This window comes from Canis lupus, chromosome 24 (assembly GCF_048164855.1).
Source record: "Canis lupus baileyi chromosome 24, mCanLup2.hap1, whole genome shotgun sequence".
In the NCBI taxonomy this organism is placed as follows: domain Eukaryota; kingdom Metazoa; phylum Chordata; class Mammalia; order Carnivora; family Canidae; genus Canis; species Canis lupus.
In genome coordinates, this window is record NC_132861.1 from 49,466,335 (window position 1) to 49,486,308 (window position 19,974).

Here is a 19,974-nt window from a genome sequence, read left to right on the forward strand (position 1 = left end):
CACAGAGAGGCAGTCGCGAGGGACTTGCCCCTGGTCCCAGGACGGCCCCCCTCATGGGTCCTGGGTGAAGACACAAGTAGTAGTGAGATTTCTGGCCTGCCCCCACTGGGGAGGGGCAGGACATTTGGGGTCTCTTGGATCATTAAAAATCAAAAAAGCATTTTCTTTCCAATCATTTCCTTTCACGACCACCTGAAAGCCATAGGCAGTTTCCCATCGTGGTGTTTTATTGAGTTTTAATGGAAGTTCAGCAAACCAAAGACACTATTCATGTTTCTTACACGAAAAACCCCAAGTTGTACTGTTTCCAAAGAGGCAGTCATCAGAAAATAATAGGGTCTCTTGAGAATTTACTTCCTGCTTCCAGAGAAAAGAATTGTGTTTTCGGCTTGTATCTTGTGGAGTCAATGGCTTTTAGGTCACAGGCTGCTGTTCCACTGAAGCCAATTTCCTTCCAAATTTCCTGGAAGGGTCTTGGCCGTGAAGGTGAACAGTATGTAGTGCAGAAGGTGACCCCAGAGCAGGGGGTCAAAGATTCGTGCAGGGCCCCCACAGTCCCTGAAGAAGGTCCCCACCCGGCACAGCAGCCCCCTGGCCCTGGCCAGCAGTCCCAGCTCCTGCTCTAGAGTGTCACGGTGACCTGACATGCCAGGCTTGGCCAGCCCCAGACTATCCAGCCTCACAGAAATAGGAGGGCCTTGGGGCTTGACTCCTGGACTCGGCCCTTGGGGCGAGGACCACGGACATTACACCCCCTGGAGTGAAGTTCTTAGACCCCTCAGAGTAGAAGTCGCATGCTCAGAAATTAGCAGATACCAGCAAAGCTGGGGTTCTTAAATGGTCAGCCAACAGTTGACACCATTCCTCTGACCTATTGAGTGGTGTCTTGGAAATATCCAAATTCTTGGAACACTGGTCACCGGACTCACAAAGCTGAAACAAAGAGATTAATGGGAACCTCTGAGTCGGGGAGAGTGTGAGCTAAAACCGCAGCTGCAGCCTCTCCTAAGGCCCGTGGGGTGGGTGGGGCTCCCTGGGACACCCCTTGTGCCGCTGGTTAACCTTAACCTTCGTTAAGGGCCTTGAACAAAACCTGAGCTTTGCTCTTTAAACCCGACGTGGGCTTTTGTGGTGGGAAGAGGAAAGCCAATTTGTCCGGGGAGGAATTACTTACAGCTGTCTCCCGGGCCTTGAGGAACAAAAGGGGGGCATTTGCAATGGGAACAGAAGCCTCTGACAGGATGTCTTTTAGACTCAGAGATGTGAGGCTTTGAGGCTCGGGTCTGTCCCCCCATTTGCATTTTAACTGCGGTTTTCAGGCGAGGCCATTGTGAACAGGACAGGCACCGCCCCTGGACACAGTGTCTGGGCAGCTGGACACTCTGCCTATTGTTGGCAGGTGTTCTGGGGGACATGGGGCGGCTCAATGCTCTTCTTTCAGTTTCTCTTGGTATGTAAACGTCTCCTTGTCGTTCCAACGAATTTTGTCTCTTATTTCACCCATGCAAATAGAGAAATAGAATTCCAAACTACTCTCCTCTTTATATAAATGACTGGAATAAGAGTAACTGTAGATATCTAAGGCAGACAGATAAACCAAGGCACGTCCAAGCCTCTGTAAACCATAGGATGTTGTACAAAGGCTATAGGTTGATGTTAGGTAGTGATAGCACGTCCTCCACAGGGAGGGCCATTGACCTAAGTCCCCACAGGCCCTGAGTTGTCCTGAGTCACCTAACAGAATTCCATTTGGAAGACCAGGAGCTGTAAAAAAAAATAAACAAATAAAATAAAAATTTAAAAAAATTAAAAAAATAAATATTTTTTCAAAAAAGAGGTTTCAGGGAAATACTGGGATTTACCATCTAACAAATCTCATCTCAATGATTTCCTTGCATAGATATCACAGAAGAGAATTGCTAAGAAAAATAAGAAATCAGGGGGAAGAAAAATCACTGCGTGCCCCTTCGATGTCATCGTAGAACAACATCTAACAATTGAACAAGCCCATTCGAGGAGCATCTGAAGCTCTAGAAAAACACTTTTTTAAAAAATGTAATACTTATCACTGATGTGTGGTAAGGAGCAAATTTTTATGTCATAGAAAAGAGGATCAAGCCCAAATGTTTTGGTGGTGGTGGTGGTTTGTTTTCCTGTTTTGTTTTGCTTTTTGCTTTGCTTTCCCTGGAAGCCCCCAATTTTGTTTCTGCTTTGCGAGCTTATTCAACATTCTTTCCCTGTCGATCACAAACGCTCGTATCTTCTTTTGAACTAGCTTTTATCCTTCGGGTTCCCTCATTAATGAGTGAAGTGAATCTTCAAAACATGCTCACTGTGTATTTGTATGAGCTATGTTTTACGAACTTCGGGAAATACTACTCTGACTCTATGGTTAAGTTTCTAGAAAACACTGATGGTCTTTATGCTAGATTTACAGCAACAGAGCCTAACGAGAGGAGGAGCTTTCATTTCACATGTATGCCTAAATAAAGGCCAAAATGCAGAAAAATTGCCTGAGGGAGTTGTGAAAAGCCACCATCGACTTGGGAGAAATCTCCTCATGGTAGAGCATCCATGACAGCATAAATGTTATCTACTCATCAAAAAATATTTTATAGGTAGCAGCTGAAAGAGATATTATTTCCACTTCTTTGTATGAGAGTGGAATCATAGCTGGTCTTTTTTCATTGTTCATGGAGTAATTATTTTAGTCATGGTTTTCACTGTCCTTCCCTCACAAAGTCATGTTATTCTAAGAAGAAAAAGTGAACAGAAAAAAAAAAAAAAGAAGATAACACAGTAAGAAACTCTACATCAGATCTTTTCTATATGGAACATTCAACATTTTTTTTCCAAGAAAACTCAACTTGTTTGTAGAGGCAAATATCAACAGATGAGCTCCGGGAGTGTAATTGCTTTAGGAAAAGAAATTCAGCTGCTCCGTGTCCTTTCCAGGCTTCAGATGAAGACCTTGACTGCTTTCCCAGGGCTATTTTGCTTATCTGCTGCAGCTGTATTATTTATAGGGTCAGAGAAAGTCAAAGTCTCACCAGTGCTCATGGATCAAGCGGACCCTCCCAAACGCTAACTTCCTAACGTTCATCTGGAGAGTTCCTGGACGTTTTCTATACGAAGTTTGGTTACTTACAAGTTTGGGGGTCATGTGATAGAGAAGATATATTTTTCCCCTCTGAATTATCCTGTAAGGCAGTAAGAAGGGTGGTGAGCTAGCCTGTTTCTGGAGATGCGCAGGACAGTGGCCCGGACAGCAATTCGACAGTGAATTGCAAAGCCTGAATGATCAGACTGACCGAAATGTTCCTCAAACCGAAGTGCCACCCTTCAGGAAGCATCTGTGAGTCAAGTTACATCTTTGGAGTAAGGCATATGTCTCCAGAAAAAAAAACAAAAAAAAAAGCCCTCTTAAAGTAGAAAATGCTATTTGGGAAGAATAGCTTATTAGCTAACTGGGCCTTAGGAATTTCTGATCAGGAAAAAGGGCACAGAGGTGAGAGGCAGAGGTGGGCAGGGAGTTCAAGAGAGCTCCATGTGGGGAAGGGCTGCCCGGGTGTGGGGGGGGTGTCTTCTTCTGTTTTGTTTTCAGGCCGAGTGTGAGAAGCCGAGCGAGGGCTGGAGGGACAACGGGAGCCAAAGAGGGAAGAGAGCATCTGTTTCCCAGTTGTACCAAAGACCTCATATCTCACACAAAATTTTGTTACTTCTGTAATCTCTGCTGGGTCACACAGACACACTTCCTCTCCCTGAAGCCCATGTGGGGGACTGTGAAGTCAAAAGCCCAGTTTCAACCTCTTCATCACTCTGTGACCACAGATAATTTGCCAGACTTCCTGAGTCCGTTTCTTCACCTGCCAAATGGGGACAATATCCCTTATGCATGTGCCTGGCTTGTGACAGGTGCTCAGGAAATGTTGGCAATAGGCATTCCATCGAGGTAGCCTATTGAGGAAACATTCAATTTCTTGGGAGATGCAACCTGGCATTTCGGGTGGGCTGGAGTCTTGTGTTATTAGGGTTCGTATACAAAGAAACTTAGACTACATGATGCTTGCACTGGGAAGAGTACGTTCGTTCTTACCATTGACGCTGGACAATGCTAGGCTCCGCATACAAGTCAGGCGCCCAGAGCAGAGGCACAGGAAATGTTTGCTCCAACCTTCAACACTATATTTTGTGCCCTCAACCATAACCCTGGTTGCTGGATGCTGAACAACGCTTGGAAGGTATTAATTATCTGGAATGTGGACAAAAATCCATGAGATGTTCCATCAAGCTGATGGCCCCATGCAGTTTAGGGTCATAGCTCCTAAGAGGTTCCTGGGCAAGTCAGGTAACATCTTCCTAAGGAAAAGCTTGAAACATGGAATCTGGACACTTGGTTGAATGAACTGGTGCAGCAGAGGAGGGAAAATGTTTCTCCAATGCCAGGTTGACAATAGACCCTCCTGTTGATAAATTGGATAGATTGTCTTTTTGCTTCTGCTTGAGCAAAATTCTCCCCAGATGACATGAAACTTTATAAGAGTGTGTAAAGATGAGCATTCAATAGAATCACAGATCATAATTGTATTTATTTAAATCCTCACGTAGTTGGCCTTTGTTTAAGATTTTTATAGAGTGGATAAGAGAAGCAGCAAGTGTGTATTTCACACAAATTGCTAGCACAGCCCTCACTTCCTCAGGTGCCAGCAGCACCTTCATTTTCCCAGGGTCTTTTGATGCCTCAGGAGACCTGCTAGGGTCCAGAAGTTGCCCCGCTGGCCTTGGATCCCATATCTCCCATGCCCCATCGTGCCACTTCCCTCAAGGGGCCTTCCTTTGGAGGTTCTCCCTCTTTTCTCTCCAACAGTTAATGTCTCCAAGCCCTTGCCACCAGCACTGCCGTCACCTTGGCCCCATTGGTGGCCCTCAAGGGCAGTTTTGGCATTCTACGTCCCTAAGGCCACTCTTTGCCTGTGGGATGGGGAGGGAGTTTGGAGAGATGTTCTCCCTCTACTGGCATTACCTGCTGCCCAAATCTTCGTGTTATGGGAGTCCCTAGGTAAAGAAACTTGGTCACAGAACATTTGAACGGTATCAGGCATTGAAACTCTTTCTTCAGCTTTGATTCTTCCAGCAGCTCAACTGTCCCTCCGCCCACAGGGAACTGCCTGGAACTGGGGCTGTCTGAAGAGGACCCTGGAGAACTCAGTGATTCACCAATGGGTCTAATTTTGGGAAAAAATGTCATTATTCAGAACTTACTGAAGAGGCAAAGAAAAGCAACGTCTTTCATGAATAAAGCTTGAACTTCAGATAAAACCACAATGGTTGGCTGCCTCCCTGCAAAGAGGGCAAAATCCCATCAAAAAGAGAGCACTCACTTTGCACTTTCCTCAAAAGTGTGGAGAAAAAACCTTCAGAAAAGCTTAGTTCATTCAAACTTACAAAACAGCCATAAGGTCACTAGAGATTTAACTTCAGTGTGAACATTTGGGATAAAATTAAAGAAAGGTTTATGAACTTCTGAGGAAAAGTCCAAGGGCAGTTTTCTTTTTCCAATATAACTGTCTTCTTCTCTTCCTTTTCTTTTCAAAGTATATTCTCAGCAGCACCACCACCATCATCATCATCACATCATCACCACCATCCTACTGGGAAGACAATTTAGGATCCAAATTAAATGGAAACCAACATAACTTTATCAATGGTTCCTGATTTAATATGTATTTACTATTATTACTATTTACTGTACTATATTTTTTCTTTCATTTTAGTGCTGATTTTTTTAAGTTTACTTATTTTTAGTAACCCAATATGAGGCTCAAACTCACAGCGCTGAGATTAAGAGTTACACGCTTTACCAGCTGAGCAGGCTGGATATCCTAGTGATCATAATTTTTAAAAATCATATTTATAGAGATTTCTAGTGATTCAGTGGTAATATGGTTCTTTTAATTTTCTGCAAGACTCTACTACTTCACCATCAGTGATTCTCCAATGAGCAGCACTTAGAGGAACTTAACTCTCACATCTTGGAAAGAACAGTTATATATACGAATGCTGGCATAAGATGCTTTCAGGACATTTACGGCCTATCCCTATGAACACATTTGGATATTTTGTTGAGAAACTGTTTAAGAAATGCATTTTAGAGAAATGTTAGAAAATTAGGGGGAAATGTTCAAATTCTAAAAATAATATATTTAGCAGTCATATGTTGTTAATTGGTAATATATGGCGATATTGCCTGGAGACATTTTGATAGTTAATAAATAAGATTAACAAGAGCAGAGATTGCTTTCATTTCTAAAATTTTAAAATTTGTGTTAAGCTCTCACACGGTAGAAAGACAGATCAATTATTCCAAGATCAATAACCACTTCTTTTGTAAAATATACACTAGATTTGAACCATAAGTTTGGATTTGGGATAAAAGGGCATAAACTGAACCACAGTTTTGTACTTACTGTAGTAAAACGTAAATTATGTATAAAATAGTTTCAACACAATGATTTTGTTATACTTGGTTTTGAGGTGTGAAAGACATGGATTTACATGGACTTAGGATTTGGATAAATCACAAGTTTTCATTTTAATGGTGCTTGTGTAAATTAGATAGAAGGTAGGGCAGTGCAAAGATGCTTCCTAATCAGTGTAAGGAAGGGAGTAACTCTTGACCATCTGTGCTGACAGGTGATTTCCACTTAAAAAAATAACACACTTTAAACCCATATTAATATCTGGACATATTCTGATACTAAGAACCACAGGGAGTTATATAGAATGTGCATCGAGCTCTATGTTGAGTAGACCTGTATTACCTTGTGTGATGCTCCCATCAACTTGACAAAGTAGGTATCGTCACCATCACCATCATGGTCGTTGTCTTCATCTTCATTATGTTACAGGCAAGGAGACTCATGCTTATGGGACGCGAACTGTCTGCTCAAGATTGGCCACCATGCATGAAGGAGCTTGACATAAAGCCAGGCCCTCTTCATGGCTGCTGTGCTCAACCTTTTGTGGGTGGAGCACACTGGTGTGAGCATCTTCACTTCCCAGTAGGTCTCCAGTGTTGCTGCACACTTAACAGTGCTGTGTGTAGACACCATGGTGATGGCCTCGAGCATTTTATGTCCTAAGAAAGACAACACCATCAATCATACAAAGAGGCATTTGAGTTTTGTTTTTTTTTTTTTTTATTTAACTTTGCCCCAAAATGTTAGATGATTATTTAGGGTCATCTGTCCTAACGGCTTTCTGTCAAATGAGACACTCGCTCACTGGTGAGTGTTTGTTTCCATTTTTATTTTCAAATTACAGGGTTTCGTGTAGCTGAGACCATACTCTACTGTACAGTTGAGTTTTAAATTAAACCTACTAAAAATGGAGACTAGAGTTGGATTGGCCACAAGTATTTCAAAAGTATTTTTTTCTTCTCATTTGTTTTTAGTTTATTTTAGGACAGGAACACAGAAAAGTGAATGACAGACCAAAGTATCATTTCTCTCTAAATATCACTTCTTTTTCTTTTGTTTTCTCCCCTATCCTTCCTTCCTCCCTCCCTTCCTCCTTCCTTTATCTTTCTTTCTTTCTTTCTTTCTTTCTTTCTTTCTTTCTTTCTTTCCTTTCTTTCTTTCTTTTCTTTCTCTTTCTTTCTTTCTTTCTTTCTTTCTTTCTTTCTCTTTCTTTCTTTTCTTTCTTTTTTCTTTCTTTCTTTCTTTCTTTCTTTCTTTCTTTCTTTCTTTCTTTCTTTTCTTTCTTTTTTCTTTCTTTCTTTCTTTCTTTCTTTCTTTTTTAATTACATTAGTAATTTATTTTCATTTAGCCAAACATTATATTATGTATTCACTTATTCTTGTTTTTATTTAAGAGAATATTCTCTGGGACATCTGTATGGCTCAGAGGTTGAGTGCCTGCCTTTGGCCCAGGATTTGATCCTGGAATCCCAGGATCGAGTCCCACATCAGGCTCTCTGCATGGAGCCTGCTTCTCTCTCTGCCTATGTCACTGCCTGTCTCTCTCTGTGTCTCTCATGAATAAATAAATAAAATATTTTAAAAGAGAGAGAGAGAGAGAATAGGGATTGCATTGAACATGTAAATGCAATCCCTATCAAAATACCATGGACTTTCTTCAGAGAGTTGGAACAAATCATCTTAAGATTCGTGTGGAATCAGAAAAGACCCCAAATAGCCAGGGGAATACTGAAAAAGAAAGCCAGAGCCAGGGGCATCACAATGCTTGATTTCAAGTTGTACTACAAAGCTGTGATCATCAAGACAGTGTGGTACTGGCACAAAAACAGACACATAGATCAGTGAAACAGAATAGAGAACTCAGAAATGGGCCTTCAACTCTATGGTCAACTAATATTCAACAAAGCAGGAAAGACCATACACAAAGATAAACTCAAAATGGATGAAAGATCTAAATGTGAGGCAAGATTCCATCAAAATCCTAGAGGAGAACACAGGCAACACCCTTTTTGAACTTGGCCACAGCAACTTCTTGCAAGATACACCACTTGCCATCAGGGCAATACAAATCAAAACCACAATGAGATTCCACCTTACCCCAGTGAGAATGGTGAAAATTAACAAGACAGGAAACAACAGATGTTGGAGAAGATGTGGTGGGAATGCGCTGTTGGTGGGAATGTGAACTGGTACAACCAATCTGGAAAACTGTGTGGAGGCTCCTCAAAGAGTTAAAAATAGACCTGCCCTACCATCCAGCCACTGCACTACTGGGGATTTACCCCAAAGATAGATTGCAGTGAAACGCCAGGACACCTGCACCCCAATGTTTATAGCAGTAATGTCCACAATAGCCAAACTGTGGAAGGAGCCTCGGTGTCCATCAGAAGATGAATGGATGAAGAAGATGTGGCCTATGTATACAATGGAATATTACTCAGCCATTAGAAATGACAAATACCCACCATTTGCTTTGACGTGGATGGAACTGGCGGGTATTATGCTGAGTGAAGTAAGTCAATCCAAGAAAGATAATTGTTATATGGTTTCATTCATTTGGGGAATATAAAAAAAATAGTGAAAGGGATTAAAGGGAAAAGGAGAGAAAATGAGTGGGAAATATCAGAGAGGGAGACAGAAAATGAGACACTCCTAACGCTAGAAAATGAACAAGGGGTAGTGGAAGGGGAGGTGGGCAGGGGGTTGGGGTGACTGGGTGACGGGCACTGAGGGGGGCATTTGATGGGATGAGCACTGGGTGTTACACTACATGTTGGCAAATCGAACTCCAATAAAAATAAACAAAAATAAATAATTTTTAAAAAAGAGAGAATATGCTCTGATGCTCACATCATTCTGATCTTCCAGTCATATCCTATTCCTTTGGTCTTTAAAGGCAAACAATTCTCAGTCCAAAATTCTTTGTCACACTTTAAAGTATGAGTTATATGGTTTATCATAAAATGTACCTTACTGAGAATAGTTTAAAAGATATTAGAGCTATGAAAGGAATTTTCCAAAGATTGTCTATTGTTTTTAAGCCAGGAACATATTTGCACACATGTATTTCCCATTTGCAGATCTCTAGCCCATAGCATGTCTGATTCAGACTGCCTCTCAAATTTATATTCTTGAAATAACAGGAACTACAGGAGTCCCTTACTATGTCAAGTACTGTTCTAAGCATATAACAACTATTAACTCGTTTAACCTCACAACCTGCCGCAAGCAATGGCTATGTCCAGAAGGTGAGAGGGGTTAAGTGGCTTGCTCGGTTGCACTGCTGATAATGAGATATCACACAGTGATAAAATATGTTTTATCATCATCATTTTGATCATAACGCTCTTTGTTGAGTGAGTACCTTCTACGACTATCCCAACTGTCCTGGTTTCACTCCTATGTGGAATTTAAGAAACAAAATAGATGAACATGGGGGAAAGGAAGGGAAAATAAAATAAGATAGAAACAAGAGGGAGGCAAACCATAAAACACGCTTAAGTATAAGAAACAAACTGAGGGTCGCTGGAAGTGAGGAGAGTGGGTGGAAGGGATAACTGGGTGATGGGCATTAAGGAGGGCACAGGATGTGATGAGCACTGGGTGTTATGTGCAACTGCTGAATCACAGAACTCTACCCCTAAAACTAATAATACGGTAAATGTTAACTAAATTGAATTTAAACAAAATGTTTTTTTTAAAAGAATAAGAGATATGAGATCCATCCATGTTGTTAAAAAAAACAAACAAACAAAGAAATGTTTGAAATAGGGGCACCTAGATGGCTCAGTTGGTTAAGTGGTTGACTCTTGATTTCAGCTCAGGTCATGATCTCAGGTTCTTGGGATCAAGCCCTGGTCATGTTCAGCAGGGAGTCTGCTTGGGATTCTCTGCTTCTCTCTGCCCTACCGCTCCCTAAATAAATAAATAAATAAATACATACATACATAAATAAATAAATAAATTTAAAAAAACGTATGAAGCATGCCACTCAGCATGCTTGTACAGTCAGTAGTAGTAACTAAGACAAGGAAGATTAAAGACCTTAGGCAAGTTATTCAAAACCAAGTTTGGACATCTCTAGCCGCGCAAGTCCACGCTTCTTTACATCCGAGGGGCCTCAGTGTTCTCAGGTGAAAATGAAAACAAGGTCCTTCTGATCATGATAATACCTGACTGCAAAGGAGAGACAATTATTATGGCCCCGAGTCTGAACACTAAAGAGTCATCTCTTAAACAAAAGGCAAACATTTTTGAGGGTGAGATAGAACATTCTTGATAGAAAAAAAAAAAAATCCACACAGGTCCAGTCTGATACACATGACACAGATTTTCTGTGGTCTTAAATAATCCAAGAAAAAGCCAGAAGATTTAAAACCTATGGCTGCTTAATGTATTCTTGGGACTGTCCATACTTCTTTTACATTATTTGTCTTGGTTGGATATTTGGTGAGATTTATAAAGAACATATATCAACCTTGAGGACTTGTTTTTCAGGCATTCTTGGCTCTTTTCTTCCTTTTTTACCATTCCTGGAACTTATTTTTATTTTATGTAGATCCAAGTTTCTATTGGGTATCACCTGCCTTGTGCTTGAAGAAATTTCTTTAGCATTCTGCATCGGGCAAATATGCTGGCAATAAATTTTCAAGCTTTGGCTTTCCTGAAAAAGTCCTCATTTCACCTTTACTTTTGAAAAAGTATTTTCACTGGATATAGAACTCTGAGTTCACATTTTTCTTTCTTTTAGTACGTTAAGGGCATCACCACACTGGCTTCTGGCTTGCATGGTTTTTACTGACAAGTCTTTTATAATCACTATCTTTACTTTTCTGTGTGTTATGTCCTTTTTCTCTGAATGCCTCCAAGATTTCTTATTTGTTTTTCAGAAGTATGATTGTGATATGTATATAGGTGTATTAATTAAATAATTAAAAATTATCTTGATGGGATGAGCACTGGGTGTTATTCTATATGTTGGCAAATTGAACACCAATAAAAAATAATTTAAAAACCGTTTAAAAAAACAAATAAAATATTAAACAAAACAAAACAAAAAATTATCATGCTTGGGACTCCCTGAGATTCTCCTAGTTGTGTTTTGAAGTATTATATTAGTTTTGGAAAATCTTGATGATTATCTTTTCAAATACTTCTCTCTTTATCTCATTTCTTTCTGAGAATCCAGCTATACTTAACTTTTTTTTTTTTAATGTTATTCTGTCCCTGAGATCTTGAGTGCTCTTTTCCCCCCATTATCTGTTTTTCTCACTTTGCATGTTAATTTGGGTAATTTCTATGGACCGATATTCAAGTCCACTGATTCTTTCCTTAGTTGTTTCAAATCTCCTGATGAGCCTGTCAAAGAGATTCTTTGTCTTTGAAATGTCTTAGACATGTCTAACATTGTGCTGTTGTTTTAATCTGCAGCATCTCCATGACACCTTTCTTATAGTTTCCATCTCTCTGATACAATTCCTTGTTTGTTCATGCACATTGTCTGCTCTTTCTGCTTAGATTATCAAACACATTAACCAATTATTCAAAAGTCCCTATTACATATTCCTAACATCTAACTCATCTATGAGTTTAGTTTTGTTAATCAGTTTGTCAGTAATGCATTGGTTTTCTCACTGTGTGTGTGTGTGTGTGTGTGTGTGTTAATCATTTATTGCAAGTTTTGTGTGTCGAGTCCATTTCTACTCCAATAACCAAGGAAATTTTAGAAACCATACCTATAAGAGCAAAGCAACAGTCATTTATTTTACAGCTCCAGATGGGATTTTAAGGCATATTTGATCCATAACACGTGGAGGTGTGATTGCTCTGAGTCCAAAAGGTGGTTGCTGGTCTGCCCAGCCTTACTACAGACAGGAATCCCATAGCACTTGCACAGCAAGAATGAGAATTAAATGTAGTCCATCCAACTGTTCCATTCCTGGTCCAGCTCTGCATGGAGAGGAGCCAGGCAGGTCTGGTCATCTTGTTTTCATTGTTCTCTGAATGAGTAAACAAGTGAATACTCTTTGAGCAGGCTGCTAGGGAGGGTTTTTAAAGTGGCCCCTCAAACCTTATCTGCTACAAAGATAAAAATAAAAATAAAGAATGGGTTACAGAGAAAATATAATCTAAATAAAGCAGGATGGATGCAAAAGTTCTCTCACATCAAAAATAAAAACAAAAGTATACTGGAGGAGAGATGCCACTAAAAATGGAAGAGCAAACCAGATTTATTAAATATCTATTTGTTAACTAAGTGAATGATGCGTGGACCATTGGCTAGTTATGTAGGAGAAAGCTGAAAAAATTCATGAATTCAGAATCCTCTCGATGTTGCATCCCAGGGGCCCACTATCAATGAACTGGAGTTAGCATTTAATTGAAACGAATTGATCATCCCTTATCTAGTATATTATTTCTAAAAGACTAGAAAAAAATAACAATCTCAAGGACTTCCATGTACAGAGATAGATGATAATTTTGACATCTGATCTTTGGACAGCCAGATTTTCCTTTCTAAAATTTAATTAATTAATTATTTTTTTTGAGGGATAGCTGACATATAACATTATATTTGTTTCAAGTGTAACAATGTAATGATTCAATTTGTGTATATTTTACAAAACAAGCACTGCAATAAGTCTAGGTAATGACCATCACTATATGTGACTACAATTTCTTTTTCTTGTGATGAGAACTTTTAAGGTCTTTTTAAGATCTCTTAGCAGCTCTCAAATATGTAATACAGTACTATTAACTGTAGTCACCATGCTGTGCACTACATCCTAGGATTTATTTATTTTATAACTGGAAGTTTGTATACCCTGGCAACCACCAATCTGACCTCTATACCTATCAGCTCCATTTTTTCTTTTTTTTTTTAGACCTCACATAGAGAGATCAAATAGCATTTGTCTTTGTCTGACTTACTTCACTTAGAATAATGCACTCAAGTTTCACTGATATTGTTACATATGTCAACATTCTATTCTTTTTTATGACTTTAAAATATTCTGTTGTGTATATGTACCACATTTTCTTTAACCCTTTATTCTAAGAGCTACAATTACTAAACAAACTACAAAGGACCACAGCAGTAAGTGTGAGTACATGAAAGTTTTAAATGTCTCCATAACAAAAACCTCTAATTAACAGTAAGAAAATACATATATCTCTATATAATATTTTTGAACAAATATGACATCAGAGAATGAGATATACAGAATAGTGACCGGAGCCCAACTCTTGCATCTCAGAACAACTTGGGGCAAATTCCATTGTCACTGTGAACAGTGAAGACAAGACCTCAGTGTCTTCATCTCTAAAATGAAGACATTAATAATTCTTACTCCATAAGATTATGATTTTAAGTGACTTCCTCCTGCTATGCATCATTCTTCTATTTATTATTATTATTATTATTATTATTATTATTATTATTATTTTCTTTCAGAGAGAGAGAGAGAAAGTGTGAGTGGGGAGGACCAAAGGGAGAAGGAGAGAACATTAGATTTTTGTGCTATTTATCCATTTCCTTTAAGGACATTTTGCCAGTTTGTTTATTTTCACTATAATAAATCTGCAAAGAACATTATTGTATAAATGCATCTCTGCTTATTCCAAAAATAGTAGATACTTAAAACATATTTGCTCGAGTGGAGAGATGGGTGAACGGATGAACAAAGAGAAGGATCAACGTGTGAATATTAAGCACTGAAATGTAAAGATTTGAATAAGAAAACATTCCAAGTATATCTACTGACAAGTGAGATGGAAAGTCAGGTGTTCATTTTTTTTTTTTTTCATGAAAAGGTCTTGAGAATATTTATGTGTAGAATAAAGAGTCAGTAGTTGAGATCCTAAGCCTAAGAAGGAAGGAGTGACTGAGGGACGCAGACCCCCAGGGAGTTGAGGGACTCAGATATGGAGCACAGGCAGAGGGCCACTGTCTCCAGAGCCACCTCGTCCTTTGTGCATAGAAAGAAGGAGGTAAGGACACAAGATTGCAAGCTGAGGTAGACTTGATCTGTAGAAGCAGAAAGACAGTTGAGAGTATTCTCAGGCTCCAACAGGGCCTCTAGTTTGAGTCAGGATGGTCTTTTCAAAGTGAAGAGGCAAAGGAGGTGGGATTACAGTGTGGGTAGATGGCAAAGCTCTGTAGGAGCCTAGTTACTATAGAATATGAGAAGGGACTGGTGAGGGCCACCCAGAGGGCTGACCAGGTCAGCTCTGAAATGCTGCTGGATCCTGGAGGCCTCATGATGCCAGATAGAGAAAGGGGAAATTACAATTGGGCTTTGCTAGAAGAAAGGAATAGAAGGACAAGGATATTAAAGGAACCACCTGAGGGTCTGGCAAGAAAATGAATGTTGTCACAGCCCAAGATCAGGGCTGGATATCAGTACAGTGGAGATCAGGCCTGGGGGAGCTGGTAGATTGGGTGAATCCAAAGGATCAACTGCTCTGGGTTTCACTCCATTTCACATGGGTGAAAAGCGTGTTAGCATAAGACAGAGCAGTAGTGATGGGAAACTGTGGTCAGGGAGTTCTTGGGGTAGAGGAATTTAAGATTTCAGAAGTCAATAAATTCTTGGGACAAGTCTAAGATATGGCCCTGAGATTGAGTGCCTGAAGGAGATGACATTGGGTTGAGAACCTGAAAGAATGATGACCATCTGGTCAAACCCAATGGATGTTTAAGTCATGCAGAATAGAGATGAGTCTTGGAGTACAAAAGGAGACAAGCATCCCGTGGGAACATTTTCTATGAACATGAGCCATGGACTCAAACTGGATAACTGACCAAGAAAAGGAAAGCCAGAAAGTGGTAGACAAGAGGGCAGAGTCTTCATCTACACAAGAGCACCTGGCTTGGGAAGGGAGTGTAAGGGGAGAAATAGGACTGCCATAAACAAAGGAAGGGAGAAGGGCCTGTTAAGGAAAGGGTGTACCATGAGTGGAGTCAGAGTTCCTATATCGTGGGGAACAAGAGAAGAATGGAGAGCCATGAGTCCATGTGACCAAGGTGTAGTCAAGCCTGAGGCATTTAAAGTGGGGACTTTTGTACCAGTGAGGCTTAGAGTCGTGAGTAATGGAAAGTGTGTTTCAGTTGTCAAAGTAAGTGAATAAAATGCATTTTATGGGGTGTTATTTTTAGTTTTATAAGGCCAGATGTTCCAGCTGTGCATTGCCTTATGTGCCTGCCCTTCCTGGAAGTGCCAGAGTCTCCATTCTCCTTACGGTCTGGAAATACCAACTTTTGGCCTCTGTTATCCGGAGTCAACCATCATATAACCTCAATTACGTGAATGTTGGAAAAGAAAACAGAAGGGACACAATAGGCTTCAGAGCAGCCAAAACAGATGTCACAAAGCCATTGAGCATCAGTCACAGGCCATTGGGTTTTAAGGCAAAACTTTAATGAAGAACAGTCTTCTGGGTCTCTAACCCAGAGCAGCATTGTAGGTTCTGCTGCTAAACACTAAGAGAGGAGAGGGAATAATAAATCAAAGAGATCAGCTCTCAGAGAGGCCAAGCAGAAGAAACACGAGAGGCTGCCACATTCTGGGGCCATCAGGAACAGCTGAGGAAAGACACAGGAAAAGCTAGGAAATGAAGCAACATGTGGTTTGTGGCCATGACTCTGTTATTACTATAAAACTCTGTTATAATAAACAGTCTACTTCACCTGAATTTGGGGCCTCCAAGATATGGCCCACTCCTCCCTCCTTGGCTGTCAGCTTCCTTGAGCACCTCCTGGATCCGTTCCCTGAGGTCCAGGAGCTGGGCCATCACATCACAGCTGCCACCTTGCAGTCTTCCCATCTCCTGAGCCCACTGCAAACTCAGAGTCCCTTTTCTCTTTAAGAGTTCTGTACCAGGGTTTAGAGCCAGAAAAAAAGAGAGGGAGGGTGACAAAATAAATATATGGGAAAGTTTCAAAGAACAAGAAGGTCTCCAAGCAGTCATGTTCCAGTCAATAAATATTTGTTGGGTAAATGAATGATCTGTTCAGGATGAGCTCAGACCTCAGCCCAGCTCTCACAGCCCTTTCCCCAAAGCCAGTGGTCTCAGCTGTCCCCTGAAAGTCAGAGTGTTTTATTTCTATCAGATGCTTTGGATATCTAGGATGGAGGGACAGATTCCCAGCTGGAGCACAGAATCCTGAAATAAAGCTGAGGCCCTGGGGCATTTCCACATTTGTACCTTCCACCATGCCTCTCCCCTTGGCTCTTCCCTTGGGTGGCCTTTCTCACAGCCCATTCTTCTAAAAATTCCTCTGTAGTGGCAGATCAATAGATCTCTGGACTGCCTCCTACAGTGAAAGAGTCATTTACTGACCCAGATAATTCCTGGTGAGTCTTCTGACATGATCCATTCTCGTTATTCCCTGGTACTAAGAAATCAAATAATTATTAGATATATTTTGAAAAAAATGTATAAAACCATTAACATTTTGCAAGTAGTGGTGGTTAACATCATATCATGGCCTTCAGTTGTGAAAAGTGGACCTTTGGGGCCCCTGTGTCCCAGCACCACATGGACTCAGGCTTGATAAACAATGACGCTCCCCGCAGTAGCTCTCTCCTTCCATCTCAGCCCACTCAGGGCTCCACGTCCCCTGCCATCTTCTTTCTTCAGTGGGCACAGAGCTGTAGGTGTGGCTAGTGGTGACAAAGGGATTTCATGGGGCATGAGAATGAGTTCCTGGCTTGAAATAACTTAAAATCTGGGTAGAGACACAGGGTAGAGTCTTCTGAGGGTCAGTGGAATGGAACAGAGTCAATTGAATGATACATACTCTCTAGTACAGAACTTGATTGCTGAAATGACAACATTTTCACTTTGGTTCAACTTCCCAGTCACAGAGAGCACAAAACAGGAGCCAGATGTAGAGATGTACTGGAGATACAGAGAAAAAAAAAAAAACAGTCCTTACTTTTGCAAACCCCACAGTCCAGGAGGTGAGACAAAAATTGAAAACAGATGCAGTGAATAAGAGATCTAGGATGAGGATCTCTGGTTTGGACAACTTAGTGGGTAGTGGTGCCTTGTCTGAACCAGCAAACAGAAGAGAAGTGGATTGGAGGAGAAGATACCAGGTCCAGAGGGGGCATGTTCAGTGAGATGTGCCCTAAGTAGAGACTTATTAGGATTCTTCTCTGAGCCAGAACTGAGTTAGCATTAGGGGGGCATCATAGAATCCAGCCAAGTGGAGCACAGAGGGTCTTGTGCAACAAAATATGGCAGCACGATTGCAACTTGGACCTGCAGTCATTCATCATCATGTGACCAGGAGGACATACAATTGGGGCAGACAGATCCTGTAGTGACCAAGAAAGATGCAATAAATCTGCTGGAAAAGGGGTCTTGGGAGGTGGCTAGGGATGAAGAGAAAAGTTGTTTTGCACATAGGTTGGTGGGTGGAAGCATGGGGCAAAGAAAGATGCCCTTTTCATAGTGATGCCCTGGCCTATACAGGAAGGGCAGGGAGAGGCTTCCCAGCCCTTGGGCCTAGTTCCTCCTCTCCATGAGTTTTTGGAAATAATTCTAGAAAGATGGAGGACAACATATTTAACTGCCTGATACACCTTGACCTCCTCTCAAGGGCACTTAGGGAAACACCTGCACTTCTTCCCTTTGGGCCACTGGAGCATCCACCAAACAGCCAGCCAGTGCAGGACAGAGCTGCTAGCCACCCCGGGATGTGTGGCTTGTCCTCCTCCCAGGATGGATCCCAGAATACTTTCTTGTCTGGTGAGAGATGATGCTTTTCTAGGAAGGCTCCTTCCTGTACTCTCCCAACAATCCACAGAATCAGAATCCAAGCTATTAGCTCCCTAACACCCCCCCAATAAAAAGCCTGTATTTCTCAACATCTTAATGTATTTTAGAGCTAAAATCTTGCCTACCTAAAACTGGTCTAGCTAACCAGGTGGGGGGTTTCTATGTCATAGTTGATGTCACAGTTTCCAAAGTGACACTATAGACTGCATAATGGGACAATAGAGTTCATTTTGAACCATAATGGCACATGAGGATTCTTTAAAACTGATTGTCATGTAGAATCAGAACAGACTCAAATAATTTTTTGCTGACATTTATAGATCTGATGCTTAAAACCTGTTCTTTAAAAATGTTTTGATCATATTATCTCCTTCAAATTATTCTCACTTGTTGCCTTTAATTTTTTCACATTGTATTATATCTCTTTCATTATGACAACCACGTAACAGTAGCCTGGCAGCTAGTCTACCCCATGTTTGTAGTATATGGAGTTTTTATTTGATTTTAGACTTTTGGATAACAAATATGAGGGTTGCTTGCAATGAATGAAAAGCAATGTCTATTCTCCTATTAGAATAGGATTCTAATTCTATTCTCCTATAGAATAGAATTCTCCTAATTCTTTCTATTCTCCCTATTTCTCCATGTGCCACCAGTGTGAATTTTGATCACATGATGATTTCAAGTTTGATAACTCCTAATAGTCAGTGACCACCTCCTGCACAGGGGCAGACAAGTGCTGAGCATTCTGATCTAGAGTGGTACAAAGCAGCATGGAGAGTGAGTATTGTCCTCACTGGCCATATGAGGGGAGCCTGTGGTATGTGACTCACACATAACATACAAAAGTTGATGGCTGTCAAGTGTAAGGTTGACTAATTAATACCCTTATCCTTTTAGATCAGCAAATTTGCCTTGAGTAGCTACTATGTGTACTTGAGCAACATGTTGAGTGGTTAATGATGAGTAGCACACACCTTCTTCAGGGGTCTTAACATCTTACTGGAAAGACAGATAATAAGCCCAATTATTAAACACAATAGCAAGTGCAATGAAACATATAGATGAGGTGCTGGTAGAGAAGAATACGAGAGTATGTACATGTGTGCATATGTGTATGTGTGTGTATGGTAGGATGTCAAGTGTTGTGAGGACACCACTTTAGCTAGGGGGTCTTTGGGGAATATGTCTCTGAAGAGTTGAGATTTCAGCTGAGGCCTGATGTGGGAAAGAGAACTAGGCACGTGAAGAGCATTTCAGGTAGAGGTGATGGACACAGAAAGTCCTGGAAGTACAGGTGTGATAAAGATGGGTGGAACAGAAAAGAGGCCAATGTGACTGGAGCAAAATGATCAAGGGAATGAGGATGTGGAAGGGGTATAGAGCAAAGGAAAGAGTTAAGAACATTGGGGTATCCTTAAATGATTTTTAAAATATTTTTTTAATTTTATAATAATTTTAGATTTGCAGACAAGTTTCAAAGATAGTAAGAAATTTCTCATATATTCTGAACCCATTTTCTTCTGTTGTTAATCTCCTACATTAGTAAGATGGATTTGTCACAACTAATTAACCAATAACAATATATTACTATTCATCATTCACAATTGGTCTTTTGAGCACTTCCATTCTTTCTAGCACTATAAGTTGCTCCAGATCCACCTGATATGTTTCCTGCCCCAGCCCTACAACCAGTCATTTCTCTAAG

The 19,974-nt window shown here is 40.6% G+C and overlaps 1 long non-coding RNA gene across 3 annotated transcripts; it reads right to left on the minus strand.

Moving 5' to 3' along the window:
• Positions 1 to 12,233: 12,233 nt before the first annotated feature.
• LOC140616257 (uncharacterized) lies at positions 12,234 to 18,446 on the minus strand. Of its 3 annotated transcripts, none has more exons than XR_012016809.1 (4): positions 18,392 to 18,446; positions 17,281 to 17,381; positions 16,168 to 16,351; positions 12,234 to 12,478 (listed from the first exon to the last, which is right to left on the minus strand). It is a non-coding gene; the product is annotated as an uncharacterized lncRNA (long non-coding RNA). The 3 variants fall into 3 exon arrangements; XR_012016808.1 differs by lacking the exon at positions 18,392 to 18,446 and adding an exon at positions 18,105 to 18,385 and having other exon boundaries at positions 16,686 to 17,381; XR_012016807.1 differs by lacking the exon at positions 18,392 to 18,446 and adding an exon at positions 18,105 to 18,383.
• Positions 18,447 to 19,974: the final 1,528 nt, after the last annotated feature.